The 21,062-nt window shown below is 41.2% G+C and overlaps 1 protein-coding gene across 5 annotated transcripts in view; it reads right to left on the bottom strand.

The window, feature by feature from the left end:
- Rnf13 (ring finger protein 13) overlaps positions 1 to 21,062 on the bottom strand; it is a 100,119-nt gene that overhangs the window by 31,062 nt on the left and 47,995 nt on the right. The gene's annotated exons all lie outside the window — the stretch shown is intronic.

The following is a 21,062-nucleotide window of genomic DNA, read 5'->3' on the forward strand; positions in this document are numbered from 1 at the left end:
CTAGTTGTGTGGCAAAAGTTTGCAACAAGAAAGATTTGATGTGTCCAACCATCCTACTAGGTAGCAAGATACATGCATAATAAATATGACGTATGTCTTTATATGCATTTTCAATATTTTGGATATTTTAAAACATAAATTACATTTAAAACCTATAAATATTTTATATACTAAATATTTAATACAGCAAGAAACCATTGAAATACATCACTTTATAATTGAGGCTTCTATAAACAGGCTAATTAATTTTTTTTAATTTCTAGGCCTAATATTAGTTTTATTTTGGTTAGCAGGACTACAAATACCGAGAACTGTTGTAATTTAGTAGAAATAAAACCTATACCAAGCTCCAAAGAGGAAATCCTAGGGTTGAGTTTTCAGGAATGTCTCATCATTCATTCTCTGAACCTGACAAATGAGCTAAACAGAATGAGGCTCTGTGTTCATGTAAGTGTGGGGAGTATGGATAGTTTTATCATCTTGGTTTTTAAAAATGAATCTGTGGGAGATAGGAGAGTCTTAAGACAGGAGTATTTAGTGTTCATATTTAGGGTCCCATCATCTATAAAATAGCCCAACACAGAGTAGAACATCACTAAGTAAATGTCACTGAGTGAGTTAAGTAAATAAAGTGTTTGTTTGGGTTAAAAGTTCACATAAATGGAAAAACTGGGCAGAAAGATTTTTCTGACAAACTAATTAAAAGAAATAGCTCACTGACATAGGACCTGTAACACTAAGAACTTTAACTCCTTAACATTAGGAAGAATGGCAAGGAATCAAGCAGTTAACAAACCTAGCATAATACTCTGTACTCATAGGAAGAAAAGGTCAATAATTAAGAGAATAAGTTTATTATCTTCACACACCGTGCAGTATTTTATTTTCAGATGGATTTTTATTACCATCTAATTTTATCACCTAACTGAAACCAGGAGACCACAAGAGCCTCTTCCTCACAGAAGCCGCTGCTATCCAAGAGCAGGCAGCTCCTGGAGAAGAACACTGTGGTTTCTCCCCCTCACTATGTGCTAACTTATCATTCATTATATTGCCACAGTAATACAGACGTCTATTTTATTTAAATAAAAGCATACTTAGGTGGTGTTCCTGTTAGCTTTTCTGACACTTCAAAGACCATTTCAATTCTTCCCCTAAAAGCTAGCCAAGTAACCAAGAAGTATTTCTTTTCACATCAAAAAGCACCTTTTGCCAGATACAATTTAAGAAATGAAAGATTAAATCAATATCAAAAGCCATTTCCTGCTGATCTAAAACACAAGGTTTAAATTTTTTAAAGCTAACTACTTCTCTAAAAGCAAAGATGTAGCATGTTAGGGCTGGCAAAGCCACCACGGAAGCCACAATAAAGAGCAAGTAAGAGACCATATGTTGTGCACAATAGAGATCAAAGACCAATCAGAAGCACTGCCATCCTTATGGAGGCCTCAGTCTCCTAGACAGTCAAAGAGGTTAGATGCTGCCCTGCTTCTCACCATTGTCTCCAGCAAGCTCCATCTTAGTCTACACTAACTATAGAGCGCACTCAGCCTCGTGTCCTATTCTTCACACCTCTTCCACCCATACCAGTCATTCTCTGCTTAGAGTACTTTCATCTATGTACTTACTTCTCAAGTAGCAACATGCCATATGTTAAATTTATGCATACATGTATCGTCCTAATTCCAAAACAGGCTACCAAAGGCTCCTTAAATATTTAGATGCTACCTGTGGAGCCAAAGTATCATCAGTTTTGTAAAATGCTTTCTCATCCAAAATTATTTTTGAAATTTACTTCTTGTTGTTATTAGTGTGGTGGTGGTGGTGGTGGTGGGGTGTGTGTGTGTGTGTGTGTGTGTGTGTGTGTGAGTGTGTGTGAAAGTGGGAGCACAACGTGCCACAGTGCATGTCTTGAGGTCAGAGGACAACATCCAGGAGTAGTTCTCATCCACCTTTACATGGGATCAGGGAATGGAACTAGGGTAGCCAAGCTTGCACCACAGGTAAGAGTACCTGCTAAGCCATCTCTCCTAACCCTCACCCTCAAGTTACTAATACACATCAACATGAATGAATGAATAAGTTGTTAAGACTTTATTAAGCAATTGAGGAGAAATACTTACTTCACATATCAACATGCAACTGTTTCCACAAGTAAAATGCAAAATTATATTCACTAGCAAAAGCTGTTTCCGCTAACAAAATAAAAGTTCCCAAAATAGAAAATGTAAAACTACCAAAATGGAAAAGAATTCTGTGAGCTTAAGTGGGAACACAAAAAAAAAAATAAATAAATTTAACAATTTCCCTCTAGGTTTTTTATTGTTTTATTGATTTTTAAAATGAAGAAGGGAAGTGAAATCAAGAGACACATTAACATATGAACCAAATGCTTATGAAAACAAACAAGGAAAATATATTCATGTTTAGAAACTATAAATCTCAAGTGTCAGTCAAATTAAATTACATTTCAACTAAGCAGCAGCTGGTATTTTTAAGACCACATGAAACAGAAATAAAACCTAAATCATTTAGTAATTATGTTCATGGTTTTACATTCATAAAATGCAACCTCAAACACATGGTGTCAGATGGAAGCAAAGGATGAAAAGATTCATGAATGAAAAGCACACATGGTAAACAAAAACCTAAATCTAAAACAGCCATCAAAGCTAAAAATTCATGAAAGAGCCTACTGAACTATATTACCAATCTACCTTTTAAGGGACTGGTCAGAGCTATTAGTTCAAATTGCAGTGAATGTACGAGTGTTTTACATGAAAGTCAACAAACTAAGTGCAACTGCATTATGTAGACCAGGTGGCATCTAACAAAGAGCTGCAAGGGAATATAAATAGGCAGCATGTCAGAAGATGGCACAATGCAAATGATATAGGCCTCAATGAAGCAGGGTATAAAAGAAATCCTGGAAAGGAAACAATAGCTCATCTTGTTTCAATCTGAACAAATTGGTAATAAACTTATAAGAAGACAGAAGTGATTGTGTTCTCAATATGACCACGAACAAAGGACTCACAGGCATTAGAAGTTGGGAAGCTATTAATATGACATAGATAACTGAGTTCCGGAACAAAAATGTTAAGAACAAAAGGAACCTCTACCTGTTAGACATTTATGTTATTATCTCCAATGTTCATAATAGTCCTAAATCTAGATATTCTTTTCTACATTTCAGAGACGAGACAAGATAGGCCCCACGGTCAGTCACACTTAGGCAGAGCTGATACGGAACAGCATTTTATTAGGTTAGAGAGAAGCTTGGAGCTATAGTTTGGATCTACAATATCCCAAAGACCTACATTAAAGGCTTAGTCCTTAGCTTGGCACTATTAGAAAGTAGCAGAAATTTAAGATGAGTATCTTAATGGCATGTTTTAGCTGAGTGGAGGGCTGCCTTTGGGAGGGCTGTAGGATACTAGTCTATTCCCCCAGCTCTCTTTGCTTCCTGCCAACTGGCAAGTAAGCAGATTGTTCAGCCACATGCTCCCCACCAGAAGCAACAGAGTCAAGGAATCATGGCCAGAATCTGTTGACTAAAAAATGCATTTTCTCTTCATAGACTGCCTGTAATATGATAAATAAAAACCCACAGATACTGGTGTTCAAGCTTGAAGCTGAAGATCAGAAAAGCAAAGCAGCCAGTAGTTCTTACCTCTACCTCAGACTGAAAGTGTGATCCAGATAGCTCCATAAATCTTCAGACTGCAATCCTAGACTGCTTGTCACCTCAATGGAGCTGGAGACGAAATCTTTTTAAAACTGACTTTGCTTCTTCCTTTTCTGCCTCTCAAATCCTGAGATTAAAGGCATCTGACACAAAATGCTGAGATCACCTTTGTGTGAACTGTTGCTCTTTAGGATCAATTTCATGTAGCTCAGTGTGGCCTTGAACAAACAAAGATCTGTCTGCCTTTGACTCCTGAGTCCTGGGAATAAAGGTGTGTGCCACCACTGCCTGGCTCTATGGCTTATGGCTAGCTTTGCTTTCTATACCATCAGGCAAGCTTTAATAAATCATAAATAATATATTACCACAACTGCCTATCTCAAATAGTTACCTTATTGAAAGGCCCGCTGCCTCTCTGTCCGTCCCCCCCCCCCCGTCCCGTCCCCCCCCCCGCCCCCCGCCTATGCCGATGCTGGGTGTTCTCTCTGGAGCAGCCGGGATGGGCTGGGAAGGATGGGGGCTGGAGAGTGCAGCGCGGGCGATGCTGCTTGTCCGGGAGCTGCGAGCTGCCGCGGAGCCACCCTGCTTCCCCCTCATCCTGCTGTCCCTGCCCCCGCCGGCCTCCACTTCCCCCGCCCCCACGCCCCCCCATGGGGAACCTTCGTCCCAAGGTCAGCCACCTGGGCACGGAGGGAGGAATCAAGTCTGTTGTACCAGACACCAGACCTTGAGAATATGCTGATCTGGAATGGCTCTGTGCCTCATTTGAACCATCCAATAGAATCCCTGTTCCTCGCTTGCATTTTTTTCTATAAAAAGGCACCTCTCCCTTGGCTCGGGGCGCTTGGCCTCAGAAAAGCTAAGTCATCCGGGTACCCGTCTCCTAAATAAAGCCTCTTGCGGTTTTGCATCCAAGATCGTGGTCTCGTTGGTTCCTGAGTACGGGGGTCTCCTCCTACGAAAGTACCTCTTTGGGGGTCTTTCATTTGGGGGCTCTTCCGGGATGAAGACCCCCCACTCAGGGACCACCGACCCACGTTTGGGAGGTAAGAGTTGTGCGGATCCGCTGTTTTGTCTTGTCTCGTCTTGCCTGTCTGTCTAAATCCGTCTTGTGAATTGCGCTTGCGTTTGTAGTATACAGCTGTGTACATTTGTAGGCAGATCCGAGGAGGGACTGATGGGTTCGAACTCCCGACCGCGGATCCAGGAGACGTCCTGGTAGCGTTTGTAGCCCTCGGCGTGAGGGATTTGTACTTTGAACTTAGATCTATGACTGGATATCTTCCCAGTCTCTTTGGAGAAGGCCCTCGGCTTGAGGGATTTGCAATCTTTACTGGGGACGAAGAAGGAGGGCCCCCTTCTTCGACCCCCCTCTCAATTCTTCCTTTCGACTCTCTGTCGAAACTGCGCTGCGAAAACCTGTTCTGTGTTGTTTGGTCTTTGTTTTGTAATTGATGTGCATAAACGCAAATGGATTGCTCTTTGTTCCTCAGAATGGCCAGCTTTTCACGTGGGCTGGCCGCGGGATGATACCTTTAACCCCCCCCTTCCTTTCCACTCTAATCGCCCGCCGCTTTTCTAGAGAGACTAAAAGAAGCATATAGGATGTATACTCCCTATGATCCGGAAGATCCAGGGCAGGCCACCAGCGACCTGGACAGGGATCAATGTGCTTTTTGCTATACTTCATGAAAAGGGGACTTTGACAAAATTTTTATGTTGACTGAAAAATGAAAAAAAAATGTAGGAAACTTAAATAATAAAAAGGAAATTTGTCTAGGAATGTCTAAGAGAGTCAGAGAAATGAACTAAAAGGTTATAGAAAATTAAAGCAAGCAAGTCATAGCAGAGAAGATTGTTACAGAAAGTTATGGAGGGTCAAAGCAAGTTGTAAAAGGTCAGAGGAAAGTTGTTAAAAGTCAGAAAAAAGGTTATTATAAGTCAGAGAAAAATGTAAACTGTGCTATGGTTTCTCATGTCTAAAATTTTAACCATATTAAGCTAATTCTGTTTTATATATACTTGTTTTAAAATGTTCATATGACTTGACTGGTCGCCATTTTGCTAAAATTAAAAAAAAAAAAATACTTAAACCGCCATCTTGACTAAAGATGACCGCATGGAAATTAGAGGTACCATCTTAGAAACAAGTTTTTCAATTGAGATTTACAATGTTAATGCTTCTATATATTACAGAAAGACCTTAAGGGAATTTAAATTTCTTTTTAAAACCAGTTTTTTTTATGTTTGTTTTTATTAATGTTTGTACTTAAAGAGCTTCAATTTAAAATTATTTTTGAGCAAAGCCTGACAATGTAAAGTTTTTGTTTTATGAAAGATGCTGATCTATTATAAGATATTACAGTTTATATTTTAGAAATAAGTTTAGGATGTTGATAACACACACCTTTAAGCTCAGGATGTTGGTAGCACACGCCTTAAGTTTAGAACATTGGGGATACACGCCTTTAATCCCACCACTCGGGAGTAAGAGGCAGATGGATCTTTATGAGTTCAAGGCCTGTCTGGTCCGGCAGATCAAATTCCAGGACAGGCTCCAAAGTCACAGAAAAACCCTGCCTAAGAAAGAAGTTAAGCTACTGTTTAAGGAATATAAGGTAGCTCTATGCAGTTTTAAGTTCAGCTGTGCTGTTTCAAACATCTTACTAAGTTAAAACCAGTTACAGTCAGACTAAAAATTATTTACAGAAATAAGACCTTACCTAGCCACCTGTATACTTAATGTGTGCTTAAGGCAAGTAATTAAAACAGACAAACAGACCTCTAATGCTTCAGAGATCTTCAGAATATGGCATTTAAATTGTTATCTTTAAAGTTTATAATGTCAGACAGACTGCCAGATCCTGACAATGACCCGAAGATTACAGGCACCTCAGTTCCTGCACCTGGACCAATGAGCAGATGCTCAGATATGAAACCTGCCGCCTGCCAGAACCTGGCCGAGACTGTGGACAAAGCTGCTGGACGCTGGAAAATTGATTGTACCCCTTTGCCTAGACAAAACAAGGTCAGTCTTTTCCATGTCCCTCTTCCACAGAGAGGAAAAAAAAAACCTCTCACAATATAGGCCTGGCGAAGATTGCTGTTCTTTGAGACAGCTGCCTCCAACGGTGATGGAGAAACTTGGGTTTGGCTAACTGTATATGGACTTGCTTCTAACTGGCTTCTGTCACTTTTTAGTAGATTCGGATAAAATATACCCTTCTCAGATCTCTGAAATATTACTGGTTGTCAGCTTGACAGCATCAGACAGTCAGATCCACTATAGACTAGTCAGTATGTTAGCTGATAAAATAATGACTATCTACTGTTCAGGCACAAGCTCAAGGTTTTTAAGTTTATTTTGGTTGTCATCTAAGTACAAACTTAAAGGGCTTTTCATCAGGCCAAAGGCACCTCTGTCCAATCCATACCTGGCTCTCTGGACAGAAGAAAAATGTACATGCTTATAGCCCAAATCTGTAGTTTTTGCTAGGACTCAAAGTTATAAATATGTTCTTGCTGTTTGAACAGATATCCAGATATCTGCTTTTTCTGCACTGTGGGCTTCTATAAATAAGTTTTAACCTCTGTTCCTAGTTTAAATATGTCTTAAACAGGTTTCTGCTTCTGACAGACATCTGAGTACCAGTTGCTGACTTCAGACTGTTCTAAGTAGACTGCGAACCCTAGACTTGCTATGGATGTGAACCAGTCTGCTGATATGGACACCCCCTATCTCTGCAACAGTGTCTGCTAACCAGAAGCCCCTGATGGATTCCCCATTGCCTAAATTCCTTTTTGTTTTTGACTAGCATTTCAACCTTCTGGGGTCCCTAACTTCGTCCCAAAGTCAGCAGGAAGCAGTTTGGAAAAGAATTTCGCCGTCCATTCTCCCTGGTTGAAATGCTAAGTCAAAGGGAACTTCCTTGCGTGGGGATGCCAGTACCTATCACTCCCTGATGGGGACACTAGAGACTGGGTCCTCCTACTCCCCCTAGCATACCCCTAGGCCATATGGGCTCACACCTTTTAAAAAAACTTATAAAGACCAGAGGGACCATCCTACCATTCCCCATTCCTACCAGATCGGGGACACTGTCTGGGTCCGGCGTCACCAGACCTCAGCGCCTACCAGTTGTGAAACTGCCATGCAGCACAAGCTCACATTGTCTGAGGTCTCAGGAAAGGGGCTATGCATAGGCAGTACTGGTTTGACCCCCTGCGTCTCTACTACCGTTCTCAATGCCACTATTGACTTTTGTATATTGACAGAACTTTGGCCCAGGGTCACATATCACCAACCTGAATATATTTATAGGGTACTAGAGAAGTCAACCCGACATCAGAGGGAGCCAATGTCCTTAACCGTGGCCCTATTATTCGGGGGAATAACTATGGGAGGTATAGCAGCTGGCATAGGAACCGGTACGGTTGCCTTACAGGAAACTAGTCATTTCAAACTTCTACAGCAAGCCATGCATACCGATATCCAGGCCCTAGAAGAGTCAGTAAGCGCACTTGAGAAATCCTTAACATCACTCTCTGAGGTAGTCCTGCAGAACAGACAAGGGTTAGATTTGTTATTTCTACAGGAAGGAGGACTATGCGCTGCCCTCAAGGAAGAATGCTGTTTTTTATGCAGATCATACAGGTATAGTTAGGGACAGCATGGCCAAACTTAGGGAAAGGCTTAAACAGAGACAACGGCTATTTGAATCTCAACAAGGATGGTTCGCTAAGTCCCCCTGGTTGACTACCCTTATATCCACGCTCATGGGACCTCTGGTTATCCTATTTTTGATCCTCATATTTGGTCCCTGCATTCTAAATACAGGCCTTAGTCTTAACTCAATAATACCACCAGCTATCCAGAATATCCAGAGACCTCTGAATGAAAGATTCCATTCAGTCACAAGAGAAATGGGGGAATGAAAGGCCCGCTGCCTCTCTGTCTCCCCCCGCCTATGCCGATGCTGGGTGTTCTCTCTGGAGCAGCCGGGATGGGCTGGGAAGGATGGGGGCTGGAGAGTGCAGCGCGGGCGATGCTGCTTGTCCGGGAGCTGCGAGCTGCCGCGGAGCCGCCCTGCTTCCCCCTCATCCTGCTGTCCCTGCCCCCGCCGGCCTCCACTTCCCCCGCCCCCACGCCCCCCCATGGGGAACCTTCGTCCCAAGGTCAGCCACCTGGGCGCGGAGGGAGGAATCAAGTCTGTTGTACCAGACACCAGACCTTGAGAATATGCTGATCTGGAATGGCTCTGTGCCTCATTTGAACCATCCAATAGAATCCCTGTTCCTCGCTTGCATTTTTTTCTATAAAAAGGCACCTCTCCCTTGGCTTGGGGCGCTTGGCCTCAGAAAAGCTAAGTCGTCCGGGTCCCGTCTCTTAAATAAAGCCTCTTGCGGTTTTGCATCCAAGATCGTGGTCTCGTTGGTTCCTGAGTACGGGGTCTCCTCCTACGAAAGTACCTCTTTGGGGGTCTTTCACTTATAAGACAACAGAAAAAGAAAGCTAAACAGCACAATGGGGTTTGCTGATGGATCAGGACAAGAGTCAGGACCATCACTAGCACTTAGCATCTTACCAAGGCTGGGAAGGGAAACTGAAGTAAGAGAGACTTGGATACATTAATATTAGGATCCTATAGGAAAAACAAAACTTACTAAATAAACAACTTGTGCCAAGGAGAAACATGTTAAAATATTGGGGTAAAGTAAATAGAAACTTAAGAAGAGAAAATATGGCACAAAACACCTGTGGCACATGTTATAGAACTTAAATCTCTACAAAAGAGAAAATTTGATTTAATGGTAGTTAGAAGAGATTTTTTTTTCTTGAAGAGAAGACAGAAATAACAAACCAATAGCATACTAAAAGCAAAATTAGAAATAGAAAGAGCTACTTGACTTGAAAAAAAGGGTGCCCCTGGAAGGCAGGACACCCAAGAACAGAATCTTATGACTATATAACCTAGCTTTGAGTGCTTCTCTTATTATTATGAGATGTTATCAATTTAAGTGAGTAACTTCCATAAGGATTAATATAATATGCCCAACTGAGAAGGTTGTTAATAAACTAATATGCATAAAGCTCTTAAAACAGTACTTAAACATCTCCTGGCACATAGGAAATGTGTTCTTGTTATGACTAATGCATGTCAATTCAATTTTATTATTACTGATAGTCAGAGGGTGAGGAGGACAGAAATAAGACAATCAGACCGTTCAGAATAGCAGGCTTGTAGTTTTCTCTTATGAATTCCAAGCTGACACTTGAAAAAAGATGAATGAGGTGTCAATGGTGTACAATCTGGTACGGCGGGATTTAACAAGGTAAGATGATACAATAGTATTATTTTTCTTCATAACTAACTTTTCTTTGTCCTTGAGAACCTGGACTATGTCTTTAACCAAAAGTCATAAAAACTAAGCATGACTTGATAGAGGGAATTAGAACTGGCATTGAGCATGATGAATTTGAGAGGTAGCAAGGTTTACTAGGTAGGAAGATTACATCAATCAAACTAGAGGCAAATAATCAAAGATTTTCAGCAAATAAATTCATCTATTAGCTCAGTGTTTTGAATAAAACTAGCTATATTTTTCAAACTGAACTTCAAAGAAAACATAATCCAGATTTTTATCTTTCCTATCACTTCAATCTCCCTTAATATCTATACATAGAGCTAAATATAATTTGTTACTCTACCAAGAGACAAATAAGCAAACATGTATACACATCTATATTATAAACATGCAAAAATCATAAAAGCATAAAAGAGGTAGAAAAGAATCTTTTAAAGGAGCGCAATAACTGTATTAGACTGAACAAACTTAGAAACCTTTTTACTTGGATGCAAGTCAACGTTTTAAATTTAAAAACTGTTGTCTGAAATATGTCGCATAGACAATAATTTCTCATATTTTAACAAGTACATGGGGGAAGGATCAGAAGCAGGAGACTACCTCAGACAGACAGACAGATGATACTTCATGAACATCATGCATGCACCCCCCAGAGCATGCTTAGTACTCTGAGAACAATGGCTTCAGACAACTAGCAAAGGACATCTGAGAAAAGGAATAGTTGCTCTAAATGTACTCTCTTCTAAATATGTTAGCACAACTCTTACATATAGGCTATTATTTCAACATATTTTGTAAAGGAACCCCAAACCCAGAATGACCCCCAAACTGAAAAACAAACATCAACTTTCTGATCAACAGTGGTTACACTAAGGCAACAGCAAACAAAGAACTACAAAGGTAAGACCAAGAAACAAGATCTACACCAAGAAACACCACAAATGTCATCAGATGTCTAAATACTAGCAAACAACAACAACAACAATAACAAAAACCATGAACATGAATAATCAAGTCAACATGCCTCCTCCAGAAGTCAGCAACCCTACTGCAATAGATCCCAAGGAAAGCAATTTAGCTCCACCACAAGACAGGTACTTCAGAATAGCAATTGTGAATGTATTCAAGAACCTTAAAGAGGATATAAGTGAAGACCCATAAATACAGAGTGAAATGAAATAAAAAAAAAATTCAAGTTACAAAAGTAGTATTTAAACAGGGGCTGGAGAGATGGCTCAGAGATTTAGAGCAATGACTGCTCTTCCAGAGGTCCTGAGTTCAATTCCCAGCAACCACATGGTGGCTCACAACCATCCATTATGAGATCTGGTACCCTCTTCTGGTATGCAGATATACATGGAAGCAGAATGTTGTATACGTAATAAATAAACAAAATCTTTTTTTAAAAAAAAGTAGTATTTAACATGGAAATACAATTGCTAAAGAAAAACAAAGCTGAAACAAAGCTCAAAATGAAAAACTCAGGAAGTCAATCAAAAAGCTCATAGGTAGGCATCATCAAAAGATTAAAAGACATAGAAGAGTGAATTTCAGGTCTTGAAGTTCAATCAAAGAAAATGTTAAATCTAAAAAATCCAGGCAAAGGTTCAGCATGGTGGCAGGCATTTTAATCCCAGCATTTAGGAGGCAGAGGCAGGCAAATCTCTGAGTTTGAGCCAGGTCTACCCAGTGAGAGCTTCAAGCAGCCAAAGCTATATATTGAGACCCTGTCTATAAAGAAAGAAAGGAATGATGGAAGAAAAAAGAAAAAAGGAAGGAAGGAAGGAAGGAAGGAAGGAAGGAGGGAAGGAAGGAAGGAAGGAAGAGGCACAGAACATCCAGAAAGTCTGAGGCACTGTGACAGACCAAACCAAACCTAGGAATAATATGTATAGGGAAGGCCAAAGAAAAAGGGGTCCATCAAATTTCAGTAGGCATTACAGGGAACCAAATAGACAAAACCAAAAGGAAACTCCAATAATACATAGTAATCAAAACATTAGATGTACAGAACAAAGAAAGAATATTAAAAGCTGTAAAGGAAAAAGATCAAGTAATCTATGAAGGCAGGCCAATTAGAATAATGTCTGACTTTTCAACTGAGACCTTGAAAGACAGAGTGCCTGGACAGATGTTCTACAAGCCCTGAAAGACCACAGGTTCCATCATAGACTACTATACCCAGCAAAATTATAAATCACAATCAACAGAGAAAGAATAACATTTTATGATAAAAACAAATTTAAGCAATTTCTTCTGTCCACTAACCCAGCTCTACAAAAAGCACTAGAAGGAAAAGTTGAGTATGAAGATTTACAGGATCCATTTTTCTGCTCCTTACAAGAAACACATTTTACCACAAAGGACAGACAGCCCGTTGGGTAAAGGGATTAGAAAAGGTGTGGGGAACCAAAATCTTTCCCCTATGGAATATTTTGAGATCCAGCCTTTGGTTTCACTAAACAGGAACACCAGAAAGCTCCAGCCCACTATTGTATTGTTAATACCAGTAGGGCTACTATTGTTTACCATGACCTCAGGGTAATATGCCTCCTAATTTGCATCTGTATGTGCCTAAGCATCTGAATTGGGCAGAGTTGCTAGAGGTGTGTGAGTAACTGGTGAGGATGAAAGGTTAAGAGTTAGGGGCAAGAGGCCAGAGCAGAGAGGGAACAAAGAGAGAAATGTTTTCCTCGTGGTATTGGCAGGATGGTTAAGAAACACAAGAAAAGATGGCTAATAAAGAAATGACTCTAGTTCTACAACATGGAACTGAGAGCTCTCTGAAGATGACAAGATGCCTGTGTTTGATCTTTATCGCTGTTGGGTTGCTGGGAGCTTCCAGGTCCACACACCCCCACTCAGGCCAAACCTCATGGCTGTCGTGGGTTAAAGCTGAGACAAGCTGGGACACGACAAAAAGGTATTCTAAACAAATGGAACCAATAAGCTAGCAGGTATAGCCATTTTATATCTGACAAAGTAAACTGCACACAGAAACTAATCATAAGAAATAAGGAATGGCACTATATACATATTAAAGAAAAAAATCACCAAGAGAATATTATAATTTTGAACATGTATGCACCAAATACAACGGCACCCAATTTCATAAAAGAAATGATACCGCTAAAAGCACATATTAAGCCTAACACAGCGATAGTGTACAATTGTGTACAATTTCAATATTTCATTCTCACCAACAGACTACTCATCCAAAAAAAACAAGGCCAAATAAGTTCAGGACAGAATTCTACCAGACCTTCAAAGAATTCCAATACTCCTTAAATTAGGAGTATTCCACTGAAAGACCTCAGAAGAGATACTTTCGTAGAAGAAGAAGACCCACACCCAGGAATCATCGAAACCACGAACTCTGGATGCAAGAACAAGAGGATTTATTGATGGCGCCGGGCACCCGGGGACTTAGCTTTTTGTTAGGCTAAGCCCCGAGCCCCGGAAGGGGAGTCCTTTTATAGGGGAAAAAGGCACCGTAATAGTCAGGCGAAATGGCCTTTATCTTTTGCCGGTCCAGATGGCTGACCTTGGGACGGAGCGGTCCGGCGGGGGCCGGGGCCGGCCTTGCGCGGCGGCGGGGAAGTGCCGGCAGCTGTGGGGATCAAGGGTCAGGGGGTGAAGGGGAGGATGTATTCGCCAGCTGCATGCAGGAAAACTTAAAAGAGAAAGCTAAGGGCGGGGGTCTTTCATTCCCCCATTTCTCTTGTAACTGAATGGAATCTTTCATTCAGAGGTCTCTGGATACTCTGGATCTATTTGCTTTAGCTGATGATATTGTTGAGTTAAGACTAAGGCCTGTACAACAGATAGTCGTTCTCTGATGAATTGAGTCAGTTTGTTCAGAATGCAGGGACCAAATATGAGGATCAAAAATAGAATAACCAGAGGTCCCATGAGCGTGGATATAAGGGTAGTCAACCAGGGGGACTTAGCGAACCATCCTTGTTGAGACTCAAATAGCTGTTGCCTCTGTTTTAGCCTCTCCCTAAGTTTGGCCATGCTGTCCCTAACTATTCCTGTATGATCCGCATAAAAGCAGCATTCTTCCTTGAGGGCAGCACATAGCCCCCCTTCCTGTAAAAATAATAAATCTAATCCTCGTCTGTTCTGCAGGACCATCTCAGAGAGTGATGTTAAGGATTTCTCGAGTGCACTGACTGACTCTTCTAGGACCTGGATATCCGTGTGCATGGCTTGTTGTAGAAGCTTAAAATGATTAATTCCCTGTAGGGCAACGGTTCCGGTCCCTATGCCGGCTGCTATGCCCCCCACTGTTATTCCTCCTAATAATAGGGCCACGGTAAAGGATATTGGCTCCCTCTTATATCGGGTTGATTTCTCTAGTACCCTATAAATATATTCAGGTTGGTGATATGTGACCCTGGGCCAAAGTTCTGTCAATATACAAAAGTCAATAGTGGCATTGAGAACGGTAGTAGAGACGCAGGGGGTCAAACCAGTACTGCCTATGCATAGCCCCTTTCCTGAGACCTCAGACAATGTGAGCTTGTGCTGCATGGCAGTTTTACAACTGGTAGGCGCTGAGGTCTGGTGACGCCGGACCCAGACAGTGTCCCCGATCTGGTAGGAATGGGGAATGGTAGGATGGTCCCTCTGGTCTTTATAAGTTTTTTTTTTAAAAAGATGTGAGCCCATATGGCCTAGGGGTATGCTAGGGGGAGTAGGAGGACCCAGTCTCTAGTGTCCCCATCAGGGAGTGATAGGTACTGGCATCCCCTCGCAAGGAAGTTCCCTTTGACTTAGCACTTCAACCAGGGAGAATGGACGGCGAAATTCTTTTCCAAACTGCTTCCTGCTGACTTTGGGACGAAGTTAGGGACCCCAGAAGGTTGAAATGCTAGTCAAAAACAAAAAGGAATTTAGGCAATGGGGAATCCATCAGGGGCTTCTGGTTAGCTGACATTGTTGCAGAGATAGGGGGTGTCCATATCAGCAGACTGGTTCACATCCATAGCAAGTCTAGGGTTCGCAGTCTACTTAGAACAGTCTGAAGTCAGCAACTGGTACTCAGATGTCTGTCAGAAGCAGAAACCTGTTTAAGACATATTTAAACTAGGAACAGAGGTTAAAACTTATTTATAGAAGCCCACAGTGCAGAAAAAGCAGATATCTGGATATCTGTTCAAACAGCAAGAACATATTTATAACTTTGAGTCCTAGCAAAAACTACAGATTTGGGCTATAAGCATGTACATTTTTCTTCTGTCCAGAGAGCTAGGTATGGATTGGACAGAGGTGCCTTTGGCCTGATGAAAAGCCCTTTAAGTTTGTACTTAGATGACAACCAAAATAAACTTAAAAACCTTGAGCTTGTGCCTGAACAGTAGATAGTCATTATTTTATCAGCTAACATACTGACTAGTCTATAGTGGATCTGACTGTCTGATGCTGTCAAGCTGACAACCAGTAATATTTCAGAGATCTGAGAAGGGTATATTTTATCCGAATCTACTAAAAATTGACAGAAGCCAGTTAGAAGCAAGTCCATATACAGTTAGCCAAATCCAAGTTTCTCCATTATCGTTGGAGGCAGCTGTCTCAAAGAACAACAATCTTCGCCAGGCCTATATTGTGAGAGGTTTTATTTTCTCTCTGTGGAAGAGGGACATGGAAAAGACTGACCTTGTTTTGTCTAGGCAAAGGGGTACAATCAATTTTCCAGTGCCCAGCAGCTTTGTCCACAGTCTCGGCCAGGTTCTGGCAGGCGGCAGGTTTCATATCTGAGCATCTGCTCATTGGTCCAGGTGCAGGAACTGAGGTGCCTGTAATCTTCGAGTCATTGTCAGGATCTGGCAGTCTGTCTGACATTATAAACTTTAAAGATAACAATTTAAATGCCATATTCTGAAGATCTCTGAAGCATTAGAGGTCTGTTTGTCTGTTTTAATTACTTGCCTTAAGCACACATTAAGTATACAGGTGGCTAGGTAAGGTCTTATTTCTGTAAATAATTTTTAGTCTGACTGTAACTGGTTTTAACTTAGTAAGATGTTTGAAACAGCACAGCTGAACTTAAAACTGCATAGAGCTACCTTATATTCCTTAAACAGTAGCTTAACTTCTTTCTTAGGCAGGGTTTTTCTGTGACTTTGGAGCCTGTCCTGGAATTCGATCTGCCGGACCAGACAGGCCTTGAACTCATAAAGATCCATCTGCCTCTTACTCCCGAGTGGTGGGATTAAAGGCGTGTATCCCCAATGTTCTAAACTTAAGGCGTGTGCTACCAACATCCTGAGCTTAAAGGTGTGTGTTATCAACATCCTAAATTTATTTCTAAAATATAAATTGTAATACCTTATAATAGATCAGCATCTTTCATAAAACAAAAACTTTACATTGTCAGGCTTTGCTCAAAAATAATTTTAAATTGAAGCTCTTTAAGTACAAACATTAATAAAAACAAACATAAAAAAAAACTGGTTTTAAAAAGAAATTTAAATTCCCTTAAGGTCTTTCTGTAATATATAGAAGCATTAACATTGTAAATCTCAATTGAAAAACTTGTTTCTAAGATGGTACCTCTAATTTCCATGCGGTCATCTTTAGTCAAGATGGCGGTTTAAGTATTCTTTTTTTAATTTTAGCAAAATGGCGACCAGTCAAGTCATATGAACATTTTAAAACAAGTATATATAAAACAGAATTAGCTTAATATGGTTAAAATTTTAGACATGAGAAACCATAGCACAGTTTACATTTTTCTCTGACTTATAATAACCTTTTTTCTGACTTTTAACAACTTTCCTCTGACCTTTTACAACTTGCTTTGACCCTCCATAACTTTCTGTAACAATCTTCTCTGCTATGACTTGCTTGCTTTAATTTTCTATAACCTTTTAGTTCATTTCTCTGACTCTCTTAGACATTTCTAGACAAATTTTTTTATTATTTAAGTTTTTTTATATTTTTTTCTCATTTTTTTAGTCAATATAAAAATTTTGTCAAAGTCCCCTTTTCATGAAGTATAGCAAAAAGCACATTGATCCCTGTCCAGGTCGCTGGTGGCCTGCCCTGGATCTTCCGGATCATAGGGAGTATGCATCCTATATATTTCTTTTAGTCTCTCTAGAAAAGCGGCAGGTGATTCCTCCGCCCTCTGCATCATCTGCTTCACCTGGGCCAAATTGGTGGGTCCGTGTCCTGCCCCCCCCCCCAGACCCGCTGCGAACACCCGGTGATAGAGACGTCCTACCTGCTTCAGTGGTAAAATCCCATTCAGGTCTTTTAAGAGGGCAAGCTGCATCAATTTCATTGGGCAGCTGTTTCTCCTCCGAGGTTAAGGGAACCTAGGCGGCGGCGGCCGCTTCTGCCTCTGGCGGGGGCGGCGGCGGGCGGTTAGAGGGGGAAAGGAAGGGGGGGCCCTTGGGGTGTCTTTTACCTGAAATATAGTTTGGGGGTTAAAGGTATCATCCCGCGGCCAGCCCACGTCAAAGGCTGGCCATTCTGAGGAACAAAGAGTAATCCATTTGCGTTTATGCACATCAACTACAAAACAAAGACCGAACAACACAGAACAGGCTTTCGCAGCGCAGTTTCGACAGAGTCGAAAGTAAAACTCCAGAAAACAAATGAGCCCACTGAAGCTCCAAGCGCTAAGGCATCTACCCTAGCCAGAAAACAAATGAGCTCACTGGTGCTCCAAACGCTGCCAGGACGTCTCCTGGAGCCGCGGCTCCCCTCCGAGCCGCCAAATACGAAATGTACTCAGCTGGGTACTGCAAACGCAGGCGCAGTTCATAAGACGGATTCAGACAGACAAGACACAAGACGACACAAGACAGCGGATCCGCACAACGCTTACCTCCCAGACGTGGGTCGGTGGTCCCTGGGCGGGTCTCAATCCCGGACGAGCCCCCAAATGAAAGACCTCAGAAGAGATACTTTCGTAGAAGAAGAAGACCCACACCCAGGAATCATCGAAACCACGAACTCTGGATGCAAGAACAAGAGGATTTATTGATGGCGCCGGGCACCCGGGGACTTAGCTTTTTGTTAGGCTAAGCCCCGAGCCCCGGAAGGGGAGTCCTTTTATAGGGGAAAAAGGCACCGTAATAGTCAGGCGAAATGGCCTTTATCTTTTGCCGGTCCAGATGGCTGACCTTGGGACGGAGCGGTCCGGCGGGGGCCGGGGCCGGCCTTGCGCGGCGGCGGGGAAGTGCCGGCAGCTGTGGGGATCAAGGGTCAGGGGGTGAAGGGGAGGATGTATTCGCCAGCTGCATGCAGGAAAACTTAAAAGAGAAAGCTAAGGGCGGGGGTCTTTCACCACAAGATAGAAACTTAAAAAAAAAAATTGCAAATTCTTTTTACAAAGCTACTTATTTACCCTGAAGTTGCTATTTTGTGGGGTATGGGAGGGGCAGGTTTAAGACGAAGTGCCACTATGCTGACCTATTTGATATCAAACTGCTAAGTTTAATCAGTCTTTGTCACTGAGGAAGTTCCAAGAAACTACAGGTGCACAGCTGACCTTGGCCTGCAGTACAGTGAATATGAGATTTTAAATTTCATGATAAAGGAATAATTCTGATTAATTATATACATTTCAATTCTAGGAGAATATCTACCACACAGCTGCTTAAACTGCAACTAAGATAACTATTTATCCAGCTCTTATCCTACAGGACACAAGTCAGGAAATTAAAATTCCCTTTGATCTGTGGTTTTGTTCACCAGCCAGAGCCCTAAAAGTTTTCTTCAATCATTGCAGACAAAAATATTCCTCAGTCGGGCATTGGTGGCACATGCCTTTAATCCCAGCATTCAGGAGGCAAAGGCAGGCTAATCTCTGGGAGTTCGAGGCCAGCCTGGTCTCCAGAGCGAGTGGCAGGATAGGCTCCAAAGCTACACAAAGAAACCCTGTCTCGAAGAAAAAAAAAAAATTCTCATATATATTGAAGACAAAAATATTCCTCATATATGTTGAAGTTTCCAAGCTTTGTCAAATAAAGGGCACCAAATATGACTTGAACTTCCCCAGTTAGTCACAGTTCCCAGCGACCATGCAGGCTTTTTCTCTTCAGTAAGTGCTGAATGTTAGCACCTGTTTGCCTCAGTCCTTAATACTGGCACACTGCTAAGTCATCAGGTCTCCTTCTGCCCTCACCTCTCTTCTGTGGTAGAGAAGGGAAGACCTAAAACTAAGAGTTACTCTCCTAAGGTGGTGGTGGTGGCGCACACCTTTAATACCAGCACTTGGCAGGGACAGGTGGATCTCTGTGAGTTCAAGGCCAGCCTGGTCTACAAAGTGAGTTCCAGGACAACCAGGGCTACACAGAGAAACCCAGACTGGGGAAAAAAATCATCATCATCATCATCATAATAAATAAAAATAAAAGTGATTTAAAAGGCCCAAGAAATGTTGCCAGAAGCATATTTCCTTACTTGAGGTCATGTTTTCAGACGACCTTCTGCCAAGTGGAGGCTTAGCGATGAAATAGATTTATTCCTCTGGAACATATTTTTGGTAGGACTATTGAAGCTTCTTTGTTGTATTGAAAGTTATTTACTCATTTTGTGAAAGCCAGAAAAGAGAAGCTGGGATATATACAACTTTTAAAAAGTGACTTTAAAGTCAGAATGTGGCACATAAGCAAGAAAGTTTTAAATACTGGGAAATACATTTGATACTAAACTAAGATTAAAAAACATTTTTGAATTTGCAACTGCTCAGGTCTGTTTCATTAATGCAAATGAAAACCTAGTCTAAATCAGTATCTCTTTACTGACACACACACACACACACACACACACACACACACACACACGAAACCCTTTCACAACCTGACATTTAGAATTCAGCAACTTCTCAGCTGAATTTCTTAGTGAAAAATCTGCCTAAACATTCAAGTGCTAGGATTGCAAGCTAAGTTCAAAAATGGCATTCCTTGGGTTACTACTACTAAAATGCATATGAAAATGAAATCTCTATTCTAAGTTGATATTTATATTACGTTCTGTGTGCTGACAGGATTCATATCCCAACCAATCTTACTATGTCTCAACCTAACACAGCAGAGCTGGTATTCCAACATACCCATCACTGTGAACACACGGTTTCTGTATTTCCTATCTGTGCACTAGGACTATCTCAGATGGCAAGGATTCACATTGTCCTTGACAAATAACAAATAACTGTGATAGAGTAATTATAATCAGAATGTTGATTCTTAGTGACACCCAGTGATAGGTCTTGAGTACACATGTCTTTTAATGCCCACTCACTGTTCTAGCATCCTAGACCCAATATTTAAGGCTTAGTATCCAGATCTACATAAAATATAAGCTCTAATGCTATAAATCAAAATTTAGAGGAACAAAACCCCATAGACTTTCAGAACAGCATCAAACAAGAAGGGGGAAATATTATTATTGGACAAATAATATTCTTTATCCACAAAAAGTACAAAAGGACCAGCCATGGTGGCTCACACCTTTAATTCCAGCACTCAAAAGGCAAAGGCAAGAAGATCTCTGTGAGTTCCAAGCTGGCAAGAGCTGTAGAATGAGATGCTGTCTCAAGACAGAAGCAGATAGGCACACTTTTGTAGGTGCAGGGCCTTCTCTGGTGCCCTCCGGTGCCTCATGCACTCTATAATTCTGACCTAAATGGTGTATTGTAATTCTGTTATTACTAAGTTGCAGACTCTTCCATGGAGTCTTGCCCAAACTTGAAAACCCATGCTACTGTTTTCTGTGCACTTTTTTGAAGACATTGTCAAACTGTAATTAATTATACTATACTTTTCTATCTACACACACTTTCAAATTCAGCAACTTTTCCTTGAGTGCTATGAAATGCCCAGCACAGAAAAGATCAATTTTATGTATAGCATTTTAAAAATAAATTTTACAAGAGCAGTGTGAAGATGAAAAAGAAAAAAAGAAAAAAACCAACAAGCAGAAAATGCTTTGTTGTGGTTTTCCCCTGATCTGAAGAAACAATGTTTCTTTTCATAAGGGTTTGAAGTAC

This window comes from Cricetulus griseus (assembly GCF_003668045.3).
Source record: "Cricetulus griseus strain 17A/GY chromosome 1 unlocalized genomic scaffold, alternate assembly CriGri-PICRH-1.0 chr1_0, whole genome shotgun sequence".
Taxonomy (NCBI): domain Eukaryota; kingdom Metazoa; phylum Chordata; class Mammalia; order Rodentia; family Cricetidae; genus Cricetulus; species Cricetulus griseus.